The following is a 19183-nucleotide window of genomic DNA, read 5'->3' as shown; positions in this document are numbered from 1 at the left end:
TGACAAATGGTCCCATGAAGTTGATCCCCCACATGTCAAAAACCTCCACCTCTTGAATTGTGGTTATTGGCATTTCGTGCCTGTGAGATATGTTGCCTATCCTTTGGCATTCATCGCAACTTTTGACCCAAGCATGGACATCCGTGAATAGAGTTGGCCAATACAAGCCCGACTCCAACACCTTAGCTGCTGTCCGAATTCCTCTAAAGTGTCCACCATATGGTGAAGCATGGCAAGCCTGCAAAACAGAATTTTGATCTTTCTCGTGGATACACCGCCGGATCATGTTATCTACACAGATTTTAAACAATAGAGGTTCATCCCAATAATAAGACCGACAATCATGAAAGAACTTTTTCTTTTGAATTGAGGAGAGTTCATGAGGTACAATACCACTTGCTAAATAATTAGCAATGTCAGCATACCCCGGTGCCTCCTACATTGTCATTTCTACTAACTATTCATCCGGGAATGTCTCTATTATATCCTCAACCTCTACCTTTTTTTCAGCGCCTTCCAACCTTGAGAGGTGGTCAGCTACTTGGTTCTCTGTCCCTTTTCTGTCACGTATCTCCAAATCGAATTCTTGTAATAGAAGAACCCAGTGAATCAAGCGTGGCTTTGACTCCTTTTTTTCTATCAGGTACCTAATTGCTACATGGTGGTAAACAATAACTTTTGAGCCAATCAAGTATGACCTGAATTTGTCAAATGCAAAAACGACAACCAACATCTCTTTTTCCATCACGGTGTAGTTGAGTTGTGCACCGCTAAGCGTTATGCTTGCATAGTAAATCGAGTGCATCAGTTTATCTTTTCTCTGCCCCAAGACTGCTCCTATAACGTTATCACTTGCATCGCATATAAGCTCAAACAGTTGCTCCTAGTGGGGTACAACAATGATGGGTGCAGTCACCAATCTCTTCTTCAACTCCTCAAATGCCAACCTGTAATCATTAGAAAACACAAAGGGGTGATCCTTTTCAAGGAGTTTACATAATGGGTTAGCAATTTTAGAGAAGTCTTTTATGAATCGTCTATATAACCCAGCATGCCCAAGGAAACTTCTCACTGCATTGACTGAAGTAGGCGGTGGCAACTTTTCAATCACGTCAACCTTAGCATGGTCAACCTCAATTCCCTTACTAGACACTCGATGCCCTAGGACTATCCCTTCTTGTACCATAAAATGGCACTTCTCCCAGTTCAACACTAAATTTGTCTCCACGCATCTTTTGAGCACTCTTCTTAAGTTGTGAAGACAATCCTCGAATGAATCCCCCACCACGGAGAAATCGTCCATAAAAACCTCCATAATGTCCTTCACCATGTCTGTGAAAATGGCTAACATACACCGTTGAAATGTCGCCGGTGCATTGCAAAGCCCAAAAGGCATTCTCCGAAAGGCGAAGATGCCATACGGACAAGTGAATGATGTTTTCTCTCTGTCTTTGGGGGCTATTGAGATCTGATTGTACCCCAAATATCCATCCAAGAAATAAAAGTGTGATCGCCCGACCAGCCTGTCCAACATTTGGTCAATGAATGGCAGGGGGAAGTGGTCCTTCCGGGTGACTGTGTTTAATTTCCGGTAATCCATGAAAATCCGCATCCTATGACTGTACGAGTCGAGATCAACTCGTTGTTATCATTTTGTACAACCGTCATTCCCCCTTTTCGGCACATATTGGAGAGGGTTGACCCAATTGCTGTCAGAGATGGGGAAGATGACTCTTACATCTAACCATTTGATCACTTCCTTCTTCACCACCTCTTTCATATTCGGGTTCAGCCTTCATTGATATTCTCTGGAAGGTTTGTGCCCTTCTTCCAAGAGAATCTTGTGCATACAGAAGGCTGGACTGCTACCCTTTATGTTTGCCATGGTCCAACCAATGGCAATCTTGCATTCCTGTAGTACTTGTAGGAGCTGCTCTACCTACACATCTAGCAACCCGGATGATATAATGACAGGCAAAGTAGAATCAGGGCCTAAGAAAACATACCTGAGGTGAGCTGGGAGCGGTTTCAGCTCCAGCTTGGTTGGTTCCTTTACTGATGGATTTGCTGGAGGTGTAGCCCTTTTTCTAACTTAAGGGACTCGAACTGAGGTTCCTTTTTCAGAATCCTTGGCCTTCAAGTGCCATGACCCACTCAGCTAACCCTTCACCATCCATCTCCTCTAAATTTGTCAAGCATGCCTCCAATGGATCTTTAGCGGTCAGGGTCACATCATCTTCGTACAGGATCACATCCACTGCCTCCACTAGGGAGAAATTAGCATATTCACTAGGTCTCCTCATGGATTGATGAACATTGAATATGACTTCTTCATCGTTCAGCCTCATTTTTAATTCCCTAGTCTCACAATCAATTAGTGCTCTCCCAGTGGCTAAGAATGGCCTCCCTAAAATGATAGGTATCTCGTCATCTACCTGACAATCCTGAATAACAAAGTCTGCAGGGAACACAAACTTCCCCACTTGTACCTACATATCATCAAGAATCCCAGTTGGCCTTTTAATCGTGCGGTCAGCCAGTTGCAACAACATCAAAGTCGGTCTAGCTCTGCCAATGCCCAGTTTGGTATATATAGCCAGAGGTATCAAATTTATGCTAGCTCCTAAGTCATATAATGCCTTTGTAAAGGCATAACTTCCAATAGTGCATGGAATAGTAAAGCTACCCAGGTCAGACATCTTTTGAGCCATGGGTCTTGTAACTACTATGCTGTAGATCTGCGTCAGAGTCACTGTGGATAGGTCCTGAAAATCAAACTTCCATGACATTAGGTCCTTCATCATCTTTGCATAGCCTGACATCTCCCTCAAGGCATCCATCAAAGGAATATTCAACTGAATTTGACACAGCATCTCTATGAATTCCTATATTGATATTCATTCTTTTGTTTTACCAGTCTCTGAGGGAATAGTGTAGGTATCACCCTTTGTGCACTGCTTGTTGGCTTCTCTTTGTTCGGGTTCTATGGCATAAGAGGTGCCACCTGTTCTACAGCTTGTTCACTCACCTTAGCCTTACCCTTTTCATCCTGACCCTGTTCAACAACCACTTTAGTAAGTTCTGCTGGTTCATCTACCTCTAGTGGAATTGGAGTGGCTGGCGTAGTCTCTTTGCTGGCTTGTGCAACTTCCTGCTCTTTGTCTAAATCTCTCCCATTCCGGAAACTCACTGCCATCAGCTGATTTGGGTTTTGCTCCTTGGGGTTGATATTTGTGTCCGCTAGCAATGTTCCCTAGGGGCGGTTGTTTAAAGCCATAGACAGCTACCCCAACCGAGTTTCAATGTTCTTTATAGCTGAATCATGCACTGCCAAATTTTCCTGCATCTTACCATTTGTCCCAATGAGTTGCTGAAGCATACCCCTAATCTCTACTATGTTGTTATCTTGCTACTAAGGAGGTGACTGATATGTCAACTATTGCTGGTTCTACTGTGGATAACCCTGCTGTCTCTGGTATGGCACCATTTGGCCTTGGGGTTGCATACCTCCAGGCTGTTGCATGTTTGGCCTGTATTGCTGATTTGGTGCCGGTCTCCACTATTGTCCTCCTTGTCTCTGACCCCCAAAGTTGTTGACATAATTCATATCTTCTCTTACCCCTTGATTGTCACCTTCTCCACTCCAATGAGCACACATAAGACTAATTAACACAGGGTGCACATAGTCCTCCATGTGTTATGTCAACAATATGCACCTGTTTTGTACCCATCTCGTCGATCTTCATTGTCAATATACTCATCTGAGTTAGGAGGGTGGCCATGTTCTCTGCTTGCGAATTATTTGGGTCAAGAGGAACGGAATGCACTATGGGTGCCAGTGTTGTACCTTTAGTCATCCACCCCGAATTCTAGGACATCTTGTCCAGAAGGACTTTGCATTCGGTGAATGTCATACTCAAAAATGCACCCCCAGCTGAAGCATCCACATTGGCCTTTAGATTGTCAGCTAACCCCATGTAGAACCTCTGACCGAGCATCTGATCCGGAATACCATGGTGAGGACACTTCACTAGCATCCCTTTGAACCTTTCCCAAGTTTCCTGCAATGTCTCAATCGACTGCTACTTGTACTACAATATTTCATCAATCTGCCTTGCAGTTTTGTTGGGTGGGTAGAACTTATTCAGGAACTACTTGACTAATTCCTCCCAGGTGACAATAGAATTGATTGGGAGCGAATTCACCCAAGTCTGAGCTTCCCCAGTCACAGAGAACGGGAACAATAACAGCTTGATAGCTTCTGGGGTCACATTCGGCTGCCTTTGGGTCACATAAATCGGAAGAAATTTTTTCAAGTGTTGGTGAGGGTCTTCAATGCGTGACCCGGATAACAATCCCTTATTCCGCAGAAGATGCAACATGTTGTTGGTAATCTAGAATGCCTCCGCTTGAATTGGGGGCACAACTATGGCAATAGCTAGGTTGTCATCTGTAGGTTGTGCCCAATCATAAAGTGCAGCTTTTGGCATAAGAGGTGCAACTACTTCGACGTTTGGGGGAGCTGGCGCATCCCCAACGTTTCCATTGATGTTTTCTACGTCACCCATGTCAAATTCGAGCTGGTATGGTTGTTGTGATTGTTGAATCCTCTTGTTGGCACGGTCCAATGCCCTGAATGTTTTCTCGGGGTCTGAAAGTCCTTGTAGTAGTTCTCCAGTCCTCGAAGAGTTTCTAGGAATACACCTGAATTCCACAAGAGTTCAAACGTGAGAATTTCAATGAAAAGATTGTTTAACACCTTCGAAAATTGATTTAAACTAATAATTCTAACACTACTTCTAAGTTGTAATAAATAACACCGTTAGTTCCCCAGCAATGACGCCAAAATTTGATCACGCCCAACTATACCTTCTAAAAAACAAAGCGGTCGTTGCAAATATAATCCGGTTTTAAGTCCGGAGTCGAATCCTCAGGGAACTAACCTACTATTACAACTCTTTAGCAATACTATTATCAACTCAACCAATTTCTAGATGCAAGATTTTTATCAATCAATCTTGGGTTTTGTTTAACTACTTTAAATAATATTGGAAATAACAATAAGCTAGATTAAAGATAATTCAATGGTACAAAGGTCTAGGGCAGTGATTTCCCAAATTGTTAGTTCAGGTCTTGACTCTTTCGCTATAATCTCGCCGCAATACTCTATGAGGATTAAGAGCTATGTGTTATCATAATTATCTCTCGATCAACTATAATAATTTACTAGAGCATTCTCTCGAACTACTCTAGCTGACATATGTGCAGCTCTAAATTATGCCACCAAAGTTTCGTTATCTCTAAACTCACTTTTATATTCAAGTAATGAATCTCTTCAATTACCCAAAAGTGGTGTTGTTCAATAGCTGTCTAACTGAATATTCTTTCTCAAGCAATACGAGGTAATTAGACACGATTAATCAAGGGCACATTCAATTAATTACCATACAAAACGTAGTTGAACAATCATATAATAAATCCGGCTCGATTATACTAAGTTGAGTCAAAACTTCAACCAACAATTGGTTCCATCAACCCTAGATAATTGTTTAGGTACTCATAACAACATAGAATAAAACTACAAAGTCATTCATAATGTATAATTGCAAGAATTAAAAGGAGATATAAAAACTCTAATGGTTGGTTGATCTTCTCACACTTGTTCTTGCCTCCAAAGTAGTCTTAAAAACAATCTTAATACTCTCTTGGGTGAGCTTCTAAAGTTTATAAGGGTTTGGAACAAGTTTTCCCCGAATTACACTTTGGTCCCCAATTTTTTGGCAATTGAACAGTTCACCACGGCCGCGGCAAGACCGCGGCTCGACCGCGGTGAACGCTGAACATTCTGCCTCGCATAATTGATCTGCCGCGGTTTAACCAGTGGATTTCACTCAGTCCATTTTTTGTTTCTTTATGCTCGGGTACTTCTTGACTGGGCATTTTCTTCATATTATTATCTCCAAAACACTTCGTACTGCTTCCTCACTTTGATTATTCCCTACAAAGCAAAAGAACACAATTTAGAGCATTTTGTTATCAATTTGCCTTTAAAACAACAATAAAGCATGGTAATATTAAGGTTAAATATCCTTTATATAGCCTAATATCAACTGTCATGCCAAGAATGTGACCTTAGCCTTGCCGGGGTTGCCTCATTTGGAGTGGAGAGGGACTCCTGGTCATTCTACCTGTAGTGTTATCTCATATATGAAGGCATGATGTATGGTCGAGAAGGGGTGTTTGGCCTATTTGGCATATGTTCGATATTCTAGTGCTGAGGTTCCTTCTATGGATTCTGTGCCTATAGTTCGTGAGTTTCCTGAGGTATTTCCTTCAGACCTACTGGGTATGCCACCCGACAGGTATATTGACTTCTACATTGACTTGGCTCCGGGAACTCAGCCCATTTCTATTCCGCCATATCGTATGGCCACGCCTGAGTTGAAGAATTGAAGGAGCAGTTGCAAGACTTGCTTGATAAAAGCTTCATTAGACCTAGTGTCTCACATTGGGCTGCGCCGGTGTTGTTTGTTAAGAAGAAGGATGGATCGATGATGATGTGCATAGATTACCGGCAGTCGAACAATTTTACAATCAAGAATAAGTATCCATTGCCGAGGATTGATGATTTATTTGATCAGCTTCAAGGTGCCACGGTATTTTCAAAGATTGACTTGAGATCTGGCTACCATCAGTTGAGGATTAGGTCATCTGATGTCCCTAAGACAACATTTCGTACTAGGTACGGGCATTATGAGTTCTTAGTGATGTCATTTGGGTTGATTAATGCTCCAACAACTTTTATGGATTTGATGAACAGAGTGTTCAAGCTTTACTTGGATTCGTTCGTGATAGTCTTCATTGATGATATTTTGATCTATTCTCGCAGTCGGGAGGAACATGAGCAGCATTTGAGAGTGGTTCTTCAGACTTTGAGAGATAGTCAATTGTATGCTAAGTTTTCGAAGTGTGAGTTCTGGTTGAGTTCAGTTGCATTCTTGGGTCACATTTTTTCAGCAGAGGGTATTCCGGTGGATCCGAAGAAGATAGAGGCAGTCAAGAACTGGCCTAGACCTGTGTCAGCTACAGATATCCGGAGTTTCTTGGGTTTGGAGGCTATTACCATCGGTTTGTGAAGGAATTTTCATCTAGTGTAGCCCCGATGACTAGGTTGACCCAGAAGGCTGCCCAGTTCAGGTGGTCAGACGAGTGTGAGGCGAGCTTTCAGAAGCTCAAGACAATTATGACTACGGCACCGGTGTTGGTGTTGCCCACAGATTCAGGGCCTTATACAGTTTATTGTGACGTATCTCGTATTGGACTTGGTGCGGTGTTGATGCAGGATGGCAAGGTTATTGCTTATGCTTCACGGCAGTTGAAGATTAATGAGAAGAATTATCTGGTCCATGATTTGGAGTTGGCAGCCATTGTTCATGCGTTGAAGATTTGGAGGCATTATCTGTATGGCGTGGCATGTGAGGTGTTCACAGATCACAAGAGTTTTCAATATTTGTTCAAGCAGAAAGAGCTAAATTGAGGTAGAGAAGGTGATTGGAGCTATTGAAAGACTATGATATCACCATCTTATATCATCCGGGAAAGGCCAATGTAGTGGCTGATGCTTTGAGTAGGAAGTCAGCTAGTATGGATAGTCTTACGTATATCCCGGTCGGTTAGAGGCCGCTTGCTTTAGATGTTCAGACTTTGGCCAATCAATTCGTGAGGTTGGATGTTTTTGAGCCTAGCCGTGTGTTAGCTTGCATAGTCGCTCGTTCTTCTTTATTGGAGCATATCCGAGATTGATAGTATGATGATCCTCATTTGTGTGTCCTTAGGGACACGGTGCAGCACGGTGGTGCCAAGCAGGTTACACTAGGAGAGGGTGGAGTTTTGAGGCTGCAGGGTCAAGTTTGTGTGCCTAATGTAGGTGGACTCCGAGAGTTGATTTTAGAGGAGGACCATAGTTCCCGGTACTTTATTCATCCCGGCGCCGCTAAGATGTATCAGGATTTGCGGCAGCATTATTGATAGAGGAGGATGAAGAAGGATATTGTTGCATATGTGGCCCGGTGTTTGAATTGTCAGCAGGTAAAGTACGAGCATCAGAGACCGGGTGGTTTGTTCCAGAAGATTGAGATTCCTGAGTGGAAGTGGGAGCGTATCACCATGGACTTCGTTGTTGGACTCCCACGTACTCAGATGAAGTTCGATGCAGTGTGGGTTATTGTTGATAGACTAACCAAGTCAGCACATTTCATTCCTGTGGCAGTTTCCTATTCTTCCGTAAGGTTAGCTGAGATCTATATCCGGTAGATTTTTCGTCTTCATGGTGTGCCCGTATCTATCATTTTGGAGCGAGGTACACAATTTACCTCACATTTTTGGAGAGCAGTTCAGCGTGAGTTGGGCACATGGGTCGAGTTGAGCACAACATTTCATCCTCAAATGGACGGGCAGTCCGAGCGTACTATTCAGATTTTGGAGGATATGTTCCGAGCTTGTGTCATTCACTTTGGAGGCTCGTGGGATTAGTTCTTGGCTTTAGCGAAGTTTTCCTAGAACAACAGCTACCAGTCGAGCATCTAGATGGCTCCTTATAAGGCTTTATATGGTAGGCGGTGTCGGTTGCCGGCTGGATGGTTTGAGCCGGGAGAGGCTCAGTTGTTGGATACGGATCTAGTACAGGAGGCCTTGTATAAGATCAGGATCATTCAGGGCAGGCTTCGTACAACTCAGTCCAGGTAAAAGAGCTATGCCGACCATAAGGTTCGTGATTTGGCATTCATGGTTGATGAGCGGGTATTGCTTCGGGTGTCCCCTATGAAGGGCATGATGAGATTTGGGAAGAGGGGCAAGCTTAGCCCTAAATATATTAGCCCGTTTGAAATTCTTAATCGAGTGGGAGAGGTGGCTTACAGACTTGCGTTGCCGCCGAGTTTATCAGCGTGCATCCAGTGTTTCATGTGTCCATGCTTCGAAAGAATCATGGCGATCCATCCCATGTGCTAGATTTCAGCATTGTCCAGTTGGACAAGGACTTGTCCTATGAGGAGGAGCCGGTAGCAATTCTAGACCGGCAGGTTCGTCAGTTGAGATCAGAGAGTTTTCTTTTTGTTCGTGTCCAGTGGAGAGGTCAGCCTATTAAGGCAGCGACCTGGGAGTCCGAGACCTATATGCGGAGCCGATATCCCTATCTTTTCTGTGACTCAGGTACTTCCTTCTTATGTCCGTTCGAGGACAAACGATTGTTTTAGAGGTAAAGACTGTTATGACCTAAAAGGTCATCACTTGTTTTGGAAATAAATTCGGTGTTCCGAGGCCGTAAAACCTCCTTTTTGTCTCACCTCGATTTATGTGCGTAGTCCGGGCGTGTATCCGTAAAGCCGTTATATGAAAATTTGTGAAAAATGATAAATTGTGCTTTTAAAATGAATTTAAGTTGACTTCGGACGACATTTTGGGTAAACGGACCCGGACCCATGATTTGACAGTCCCGGAGGATCCGTAGGAAAATATGGGACTTAGGCGTATGCCCGAAATCGAATTCCGAGGTCCCAAGCCTGAGAAATGAATTTTTGAAGAAAATTGTTTAACTGAAATTTTAAGAGTTTTTCGAAACTTGAATGTATTGGAATTTGATGGTATCAGGCCCGTATTTTGGTTTCGGAGCCCGGTACAGGTCTTATATGGTATTTAAGTTGACCCTATAAAATTTGGTAAGAAACGAACTTGATATGACGTGAATCGGACCATCGGTTGTTAAAAATGGAACTTAAGAGTTCATGAGATTTTTCTTTGATTTTGGTGCTAAATTCATGGTTATTGATGTTATTTTGGTGATTTGATCACATGAGCAAGTCCGTATGATATTTTTGAACTTACGTGCATGTTTGGTTTGGAGCCCCGAGGGCTCGGGTGAGTTTTGGATAGGCCACAGAGTGTTTTGAACCTAGGAAAAACTGTTGTGTGTTGCAGGTGTGCAGGCTCACAATTGCGAGCTCGCATTTGCGAATAAACATTCGCATTTGCGAAGACTGGGCTGGAAGGCCTTGGTCACAAATGCGACCTTTCCTTGCAATTGCGAAGGTGACCGGAATTGCCCATGGTCGCAAATGCGACGTATCCTTCGCATTTGCGAAGTTAGTAGGTTTTGAAGGGGTTCGCAATTGCGAACTCTGGTCGCAATTGCGACATCTGCGACCTGCAAAATTCTAACTTAGCCGAAAATCTTTTATTTTTCAAACCTTTTCAAAACCTAAACACCTTTGGGTGTTTTTTCAATGACAACTACTCTTCCAAATCGATTGCAAGTCATTTCTAACTCGTTTTCATTAATCTTTAACATCTTTTCACATGATTTCAACTCAAAATCAAGGGTTTTCATGGGGGACATTGGGTGTTTTGGGTAGAACTTAGGTTTTTCAAATTTTGGAGATTTAGACCTTGATTTGAGGTCTGATTTCAAAATAAATTATATATTTGGGTTCGTGGGTGAATGGGTAATCAGGTTTTGGTTCGAACCTCGGGTTTTGACCATGTGGGCCAGAGATCGATTTTTGACTTTTTCGAAAAATCATTGGAAAACTTATTTTCATGCATTGCAATTGATTCATTTAGCATTTATTGATATAGTTAAGTAATTTGTGGCTAGATACAAACGAATTGGTGGTGGAAATGAGAGATAAAGCGATAGTTGAGGCTTGAACTGTATTCATGGCATCGAGGTAAGTGTTTGGTCTAAGCTTAGCTTGAGGGATTAGGAGTTGTGTCTTAATTGCTGTGTGTTAATTGTGGAGTACGATGTATAGGCATGGTGACGAGTATCTATATGTCGCTGACAAGCATGCCCTTGGGTCTAGTGTTGTAATTGTTGTGACTCCGTTGAGATTTATTCATGCTTAATATTTTGATTATCATTGTTGGTTCCCTTGACGGGATGTTATTGTTTATGATATTGTCTCTCTTGCCGGGATGTTATTGTTTATGATATTGTCTCCCTTGCCGGAATGTTATTGTTTATGATATTGTGTCCCTTGCCGAGATGTTATTGTTATACTCTTGTTCCCTTGTCGGGTTTCTTTTGTGATTGATGTTGATTTATAAATGGGATCAGGTTGCACGCCTGCAACAAGATATATGAAATGGGATCGGGTGGCATGCCGCCACAAAACTATTTGAAATAGGATCGAGTTGCACGCATGCAATAAGATATTTGAAATGGGATCAGGTTGCATGCCTAAAACAAGATATATGAAATGGAAGCGGGTTGCACGCCTGCAACAAGATACATGAAATGGGAGCGGGTTGCACGCCTGCAACGAGATATATAAAATGGGAGCGGGTTGCACGCCTGCAACGAGATATATGAAATGGGATCGGAAAGTGAATACTGTGTTTGTTTTCCTCATTATTGTTGGCAATTAAATTCGGGTTTCTTTACATTCCTCTTTGGTATTTTGTTGTTATCTGATACTCCCCGTAGCATGCTTTCCCCTCCCCATCTTTAACTGTGAATATTTTTTTTTCGATGTATATGATTTAACTGCACAAGTTTATTTGGTTATCTGGTCCTAGCCTCGTCACTACTTCGCCGAGGTTAGTCTAGGCACTTACCAGCACATGGAGTCGGTTGTGCTGATACTACACTCTGCACTGTGTGCAGATCCCGATGCTGCAGCTTTTGGACCGTAGTGAGGGTACTGTCTTCAGTCCATTCAGGCGACCCGAGGTAGTTCTGTAGGCGTCCGCAGGCCCTAGCGTCTCCTTCTATCTTTCCATACTGTTTCTTCTATGTATTTCTGAAACAGCTTGTAGTTATCTTTCGGACCCTTATTTGTAGTATTCCTGGACAGTCTGTGATATTGTGATACCAAATTCTGAATACAGTTGTATCTCGAATTTATGTATCAGTGTTTGGTTAAACTATTAAGTTTTCGTCTTCTGCATTTCTGGTTATTTTTAATTATTCCGTTGTTGATCACCTATTATATTGATCTATTAAAAAGGCTAAGTAAAAAGGATAGTAAATCAATAACGCTCGGCTTGCCTAGCTTTTACGAGTAGGCGCCATCACAATTCCCGATGGTGGAAAATCCGGGTCGTGACATTCTTGCATTTTTTTATCCCTTTACTTGGATTTTTGATGTTGTCACTCGTGTGCAATTTGAAACTTGATGGATGATAAATTTATCTCTCTATCATTCTTTATATATATGAATATCATATTTATTGTGGTAGAGTTTTAGAGCCGTAATGTGCATCTAATTTATACATTACGTAGTACAATCTTACTCCTAGATCAAAGCCCGCGAGCTGGTCCCGTGGATGATATTTTTGTTGTATATTAAACAAAGTTTTAAGGTTCTAAGCTTTTTAACGTTAATCATGGTGTGAAATTTTTGGTGGAAGTAATTGCAACTTCTATATCATTCATAAAAGGGAAAAGGCCCAAATATATCCATCTACTTTAAGATATTGTTTACATTTAACTTCTGTTATATTATCGGGCCAAATATATCCCTACAATCAGCAAATATTAAAAAATTACCCTTCAATCCGTCAGATGACCCAAGATCTACCAAATCATTTTATTTAAGTTACCGATTCTTCTTCTTGGTCCATTGTTTTCGAAATAATTAGCATTTACTTGCTTTCTAAATTAGAGAAAAAAATAAGAGAAAACAAATATTAAACAATAAAACTATTAATAAACAAAGTATAGTAAATTGAAAAATCTAAATTAGGTAGCTTGTGTAAATTCTAAAAGTATTTACAAGATCTCAATTTTAATGAATTCGTTGCACCAAATGTATGGAGACTTTGCAAATATTAATGATTGAAGTAGAAGTTCATCGGAGACTTTACATTATCGAATTCAACTTTGAATTAATCAAATGCCTACACATTGTGCATTCTTAAGTTAGTCGGTCGAACTCTATACTAACCAGACAATGACAAAATATATTTGAATATACATGTATGTACATGATGATCAGCTGCATATAATACACAATAAATAGACCCACTGAATTTTACGGTGTGTATATGGTTGAAATATAAATAAGAAATTTAAACCAATTCCAAACTCATTATTATAAGATGAGAAGTGGGTACATTGGTAAATAAAAATATTTATGAATAATTTATATAGTCTAGTAACTTTAGCATTCACATCAATACTAATTTTAGAAAATAGTGGAGCAAGAAGAACAATAATTGATTTAAATAAAAGAAATTTGGGAGATTTTGGATTACTTAACAGATCAAGAAGTAACTTTTAAATGTTTGCTGATGATATGGGTAAATTTGGCCATATAGTATAGCGGTAGGACAAATTTGGTCGGATAATATAATAAAGGTTAAATGTAGATAATATTCAAAAATAGAGGGGTATATTTGACCCTTTTCCCTTCATAAAATAGGTACTTTTTTGTTCAGCTCCTTCTGATCTATAAAATTATAAATTTCAAATATAATCACGCAAAATGATACTTCTAAAAAGTAAGTTCGCGAGAATTGTGAGAAAATATTCTTGTATGTCCACGAAGAAAATAATCAGTTTAAGACTTGACTAAAAGATGGGATACAATCGAAGCGATTGATTGAAGTGCCGAAGGGTGCGCTATAAATGACTAGGATGGACCCTTTGTCCTGTATTGAAATTACTGATTTCTATTTTAATTCGACTTATCAGTTCCTAAAAATGGTTACTATTTCTTATTCCTTCGGTTCAATTTTATTTGATATATATACTAAAAATAAATTTTTATTTTTATTGTCACTTTACGCATATTAAGAGAAGATAATTTTTTTCATGTTATACCAACAATATTTATTACTCATTTCAAATTATTTTCCCAAATCCAATAAATTATGCATTAATTAACATGAGTATTATGATAAATTATGCACTTCATTTATTATTTTTTAAGGGACGTGAAAAGTCAAAACATGTCAAAGTAAAAATGAATGGAGGAAGTACTTGTTAAAGCCACCAAGACTACCATTTGTTTTATTTTTATTTTCTACTTAGGGAACTATCAAAGATATCGCGCCCGCGCAAGATAAGTGATTGCAAGATCACTTCATCATAGTAAAATTGCATTTGTTGATGTAAAATACTGGCGTAAAAGCAATTGCAAAGTAAATCCAAATTTTATCAGGATCGTGATGGTGTCTAATCCTACCCAAATAACATGCCAACCATTATAAACATAATTCAATTGAAGATTATCCAATAAATAATTAAATATAAATGTGAAATTTGTAATACAATCTACCCCAAGAATTGATGATACAAGTCACAATCGACTAAGACTAGGAATACAATATTGATCTGAATTACATTATCAATTTGGGATACACATAAATAGAAATATAAGTCCTAAACTATCATGAACAAAATGGCCGCTTGCAATTGATACGCTGGTACATCTCCAATGCTAGCCCTCGGCTTCCACAATAGCTCAGCTCCAAAATATATATACACAAAATGCAAAAGTGTAGTATGAGTATAACCGACCTCATGTGCTCAATAAGAATCAAGACTAACCTCAATGAAATAGTGGTGAAATTTTAGTCAAAGTTACTTACTTATATAACTTGTACAACTCATAAGCATATATAATAATAGAGAAACAACCAAGAAATAGCGAAAATTGATAACAAAGTGCACATACAAGATAAGATAATGAACATGCCTTTTCAAATAACCAGATTAGAAGCACATACAAATGTATCAAATCTGCATATAAAAGAGATATGCACTAAATATCATCAATTCAAATATTTCTACATAAGTGTAGAGTATTGGTTATGCATGATAAAGACTCAATTTCACGTTAATTCCCAAATAGCATTTATATAAATGCTATTACATGTGTCTAAAATGTCTATTATAATGAAGACTCAACCTTTACAATTCGACACCCTCCAAGTGTCCAATAATCTGCTAATAAGTCTCATACTTGCGTAAAATGCATGAATATGCATATGTAAATGGTATGCATGAATGTTCACCTAAGTCCAGTTTATCTATGCATGATAAAGTCTCTAACTTGGTATGAAAACTGACATAAATCTATGTGTTAGGCATAAATCCACGTACTGCCGACGAAATTTTGGTGTTCAATGACTTGAGAGGAATGGATTTATATCCACACACAGTTGGTATGTAAATCCATACACCTATAATATATCAATACAAGTGCGTCGTCGCGCCCCTTTTTCTCGCGAAATCGGATTTCGACACGTGACAACTCTTTTAAGGAAGGTATTAGAAGAGATAATCGCCACCTAACGATTTTTAAGGTGCGTTAGGGTACCTATTTGCAAATAACTCTATTTGACTAGTTTTCATCACCAAAGATCGGGTAATGGCTCGAAATTACCTCAAAGAGAAGGTGTTAGGCACTCTTCGAGGTCCACAACTGTGGTTCCCGGTCGAACTCGAATTATATGAATTAGTCTATGTGATCAAATAAACAAAGATAGAGCACAAAAATTTAAGAAGTTTATTATAAACAGATTTTGAACAAATGGTACAACTATTTTGATTCTAATAGGAAAAGAAAGAAAATAGGGGAGGAGGGGAGGGTCCTAAGTTTTTAGCCTAAAGGATCACCCCGTGCAACATAAATAATATTTCGTAACTCCCTCCACATGGGGTGTTACTCGTATTATTCAGCGGGCACAGACTATCATCTCCTGCTACCCGATTACTATCTTTAAGTTGTTACCAAAAGTGTACTAGTTCAATTATAACTCGTACCCTATGCGTGCACTACGCTTCCCATGCCTACGGTCTAGGAGGCTTTGGAACTCTATTTGGGTAGTTCTAGACATTACTTAGGCTGCTCAAAAATGATAAAACTAGGCGATATACAAGAACAAGTTGGACTTCATGTAAAGGCAATTAAGGGCTCAAGTTGGACTTCATGTAAAGGCAATTAAGGGCTCAAGTTAGCCTACACACACAAACAAACAAATACACGCGGGCAGTTTAAGCAATACATAGTTTCAGAATTTGAGACTTAGAGTCCTATATGCATGGATTCTAGGTGATGCTGAATTCAATATCGTATATGTGGTACTGTTGTCCCAAGTTAACTAATTTGCAGATTATGGGGGTCATGAAACCTATAGACATGATTTCTAAGCGACTATACAGTTTAGGAGTATTTGGTATTACACACTGATTATTGAGACTACATGTTATAAGTTGTTAAACCTATAGACATGATCTCTAGGTGATTTACGTAGTAGGGATAATAAAACTTATTGGAAATGCTCAAAATTACTTATGCTTCCTAATAATCGCATGGATAACAACGTTTAAAGAGTGAGTAGTGATGTCCTATAGGCATGATTTCTAGAGACTAGCGATTGGGACTGATCCTCATATATTTAACTCCTATAGGCATGCTTTCTAAAGGACAGTGTGATACAAGAAAATCCTATAGGCATGATATCTATTGGGAGTGGAGCAAATTAAAGGGGTGTTATTATCATTCATTCCCTATACACATGATATCTAATAATCGGACAGAACTAGACATAGAGACTGGTGATTGGGACTGATTCTCATATATTTAGCTCCTATAGGCATGCTTTCTAAAGGTTGATAGTTTGAGCTGATTTTATACATATTTAACTCCTATAGGCATGCTTTCTAGTGAATAACTGAGTAGTCATGCAAAGTGCTCACTTCATATGGATATGCTGTCTATAACCACGCAACAGTAGACATAGCGTCTGAATAGTAAACAAGTACGGTGTGTGTGTGCTTCTCCTAATATCATAATTTCTATAGGGCTCATGTAATCGAACAACACATATAGCAAACACATTGTCAAGTCCTATAGGCATGTTATCTACCCATGGCATGTAGATTTAGAATTTTACCTATTCCCTTTTCACTAACACCCCAATTGTTTATACAAAGTATTGTTACAGACCCATATTAACAAGTAAAATAGTAATATTACATAGCAATAGACAGGCCTATAGCAGGTCCAAATACACAACAAAATACCCAGCCTTGCTGGGCCTTCAACATCATATCCAGCAGGCTTCAACATAGCCCAAAAGTCATAGCCAATTAAACCTAGAAAATGATCTTCATTTACATACAGAATAGCCAAAACCTAGTAGCCAGAGCTGATCAACAGTCCCAGAAAGACAACCATTTACACAAGCCCATTGGCTTGTCCAGTAAGTGGAAAAGGGTGCAGAGTTGAGCAATTAGGAAAAGTGGCAAAGAACGTTAGACCCTAGTACGTCAGAGTTCCCAAGGGCTTCAAGAACCCAGGGAAGTGCTCACACTAGGGAGGTTTGATAACTAGGGATTCTAGTCTATTTTATGCTTCTTTTTGCTTGAGGTTTGTATTAAAAGTGTGAACAGTATTCCCAAAAGCTAACTTATTGTGCTTGCTTGCAGTGTTTGGTCAAAAAGAGACAAGAAAGTCAAAACTAGCTCAAAAAGGAGTGAAATCTGCACAAGTCAAAGCTGAGTCAACTGAGTGCTGCTGCAGAAAATCAACCACGGACGCGGAAGATCCACCATTGAGGTGGTCTTGATCTCGCGGTCCGCGGGTGGCAAAGATCAAAGAGTTTTCATTTGGGGCTTTTCAAGTCACCGCTGATCGAGGTGCTTTTATGCGACAATGGTTCTTCCACCGCGACAACGGTCCTTTTACCACAATTAGCAGAGAAGAATTTAGAGAGCCTGAAGTTGAAGACCGCGATCCGCACTTGATTTTATGCGGCCGGAGTAGCCTCATCGCTGCAACGGTCCATTTTTCGCTGTCAGCGGTACCTCTGTCAGGGGAATTTTTGTTCGAAAAATTTAGCTGTATATAAATACTTCTTTTTCAGATTTTTAGGTAATCTTTTGTACAACTGAGCATGTGCACCCGCCATTTTTACCTTTTTGAGTAATTTTGTAGCTTGTTTAGTAATTAGTCTTAGATCTTAACGTGTAATTACAATTTATGACTTCTATTTCATATCAATCTTTGATTTCTTCTTCAATTATGAGTAGCTAAACCCATTAGCTAGGGTTGTGACTCAACCCTAGTATAGGTATTTAATAGGTCTCCTATTTTAGGGCTTAGATGTTTATGGGTGATTGATATTTGGCCTTATTTGTACTTTTTATGTTGAATTGGTGGTTGCAAATACTAATTTGTGCCTTTTTGACTTAGGCTTTTCTTAAGAAGAGAGCAGTCTAGGAAATCCAGGCGAACAAAGAATTGAGGTGTATTCAAGAGATTGATAGCTCCAATTAAAGGGTTAAACCTAGAGATAGTTATACCCGACTTGAGCCAACTTTGCTCGCACAAATTGAACATCCAATTGGGCTTGAGAAAGCCAATTAGAGCAAAGTCACTCAAACTAGCGAGAGGTATAAAGTGAGTAGCTTTGTGCATTGGCTATATCACGATCCCAAATATAACATTATTTCTCTAAGTTTTAGATCCCGTTAGATACTCACCTAGGAGTAAGTCACTCCCTTAGTGCCTTTTTACCAATTTAGAAAACCCTACAAAAATATCTACTTAGCTTAATTTCGTGCATCATTAGTATAAAATTAGAAATAGCAAACAAACAAAAGAATGATTGGAAGTGCAATCAAGAGCACTACACATTGCTAGATTAGATAGGAATCCAACTCCAAATATATCTTAGCTTCCTGTGGATTCGATCCCGACCTTTTCGGGTAAAAGTCGCATCGACCGCTCTTGCCACTCTATAGTGGTGTAGGGTTGGACCCGATCACTTTTTGGCATCCGTTGCCGGGGAGCTAAAGTTTTGGCTATCTATCTAACTAGTTTTGTGTCTTATTTTTCTTTCCTTCTGTGTTACTAACTTGTGTGTGTCATCAATTCAGGAACAAAATGGCGAACAATAACAATGAACCTCTTGGAAATGTTCTGTCGGGGGAGAAGGTAGATGATAATGGTGAGGATGAGGTGCCCATATTACCTCAAGGTCAAAGACAAGGCCGCCATACCAATGATAACGTTCCAGACCCTCCCCCGCCACCTCCAAGAGTGGCTCCTCGGGTGCTTCCAAATGAAGGATATGCTAGTGCAATTCTCCTACCCCGAATACGGGCTGGCACTTTTCAAAGGAGATATGCCATACTTTGTAATCAATTGTTAAAGGAACTTTAACTTTCAAA

This window comes from Nicotiana tabacum, chromosome 1 (genome assembly GCF_000715075.1).
Source record: "Nicotiana tabacum cultivar K326 chromosome 1, ASM71507v2, whole genome shotgun sequence".
Classification (NCBI taxonomy): Eukaryota; Viridiplantae; Streptophyta; class Magnoliopsida; order Solanales; family Solanaceae; genus Nicotiana; species Nicotiana tabacum.
Note: the sequence above shows the minus strand (reverse complement) of the source record.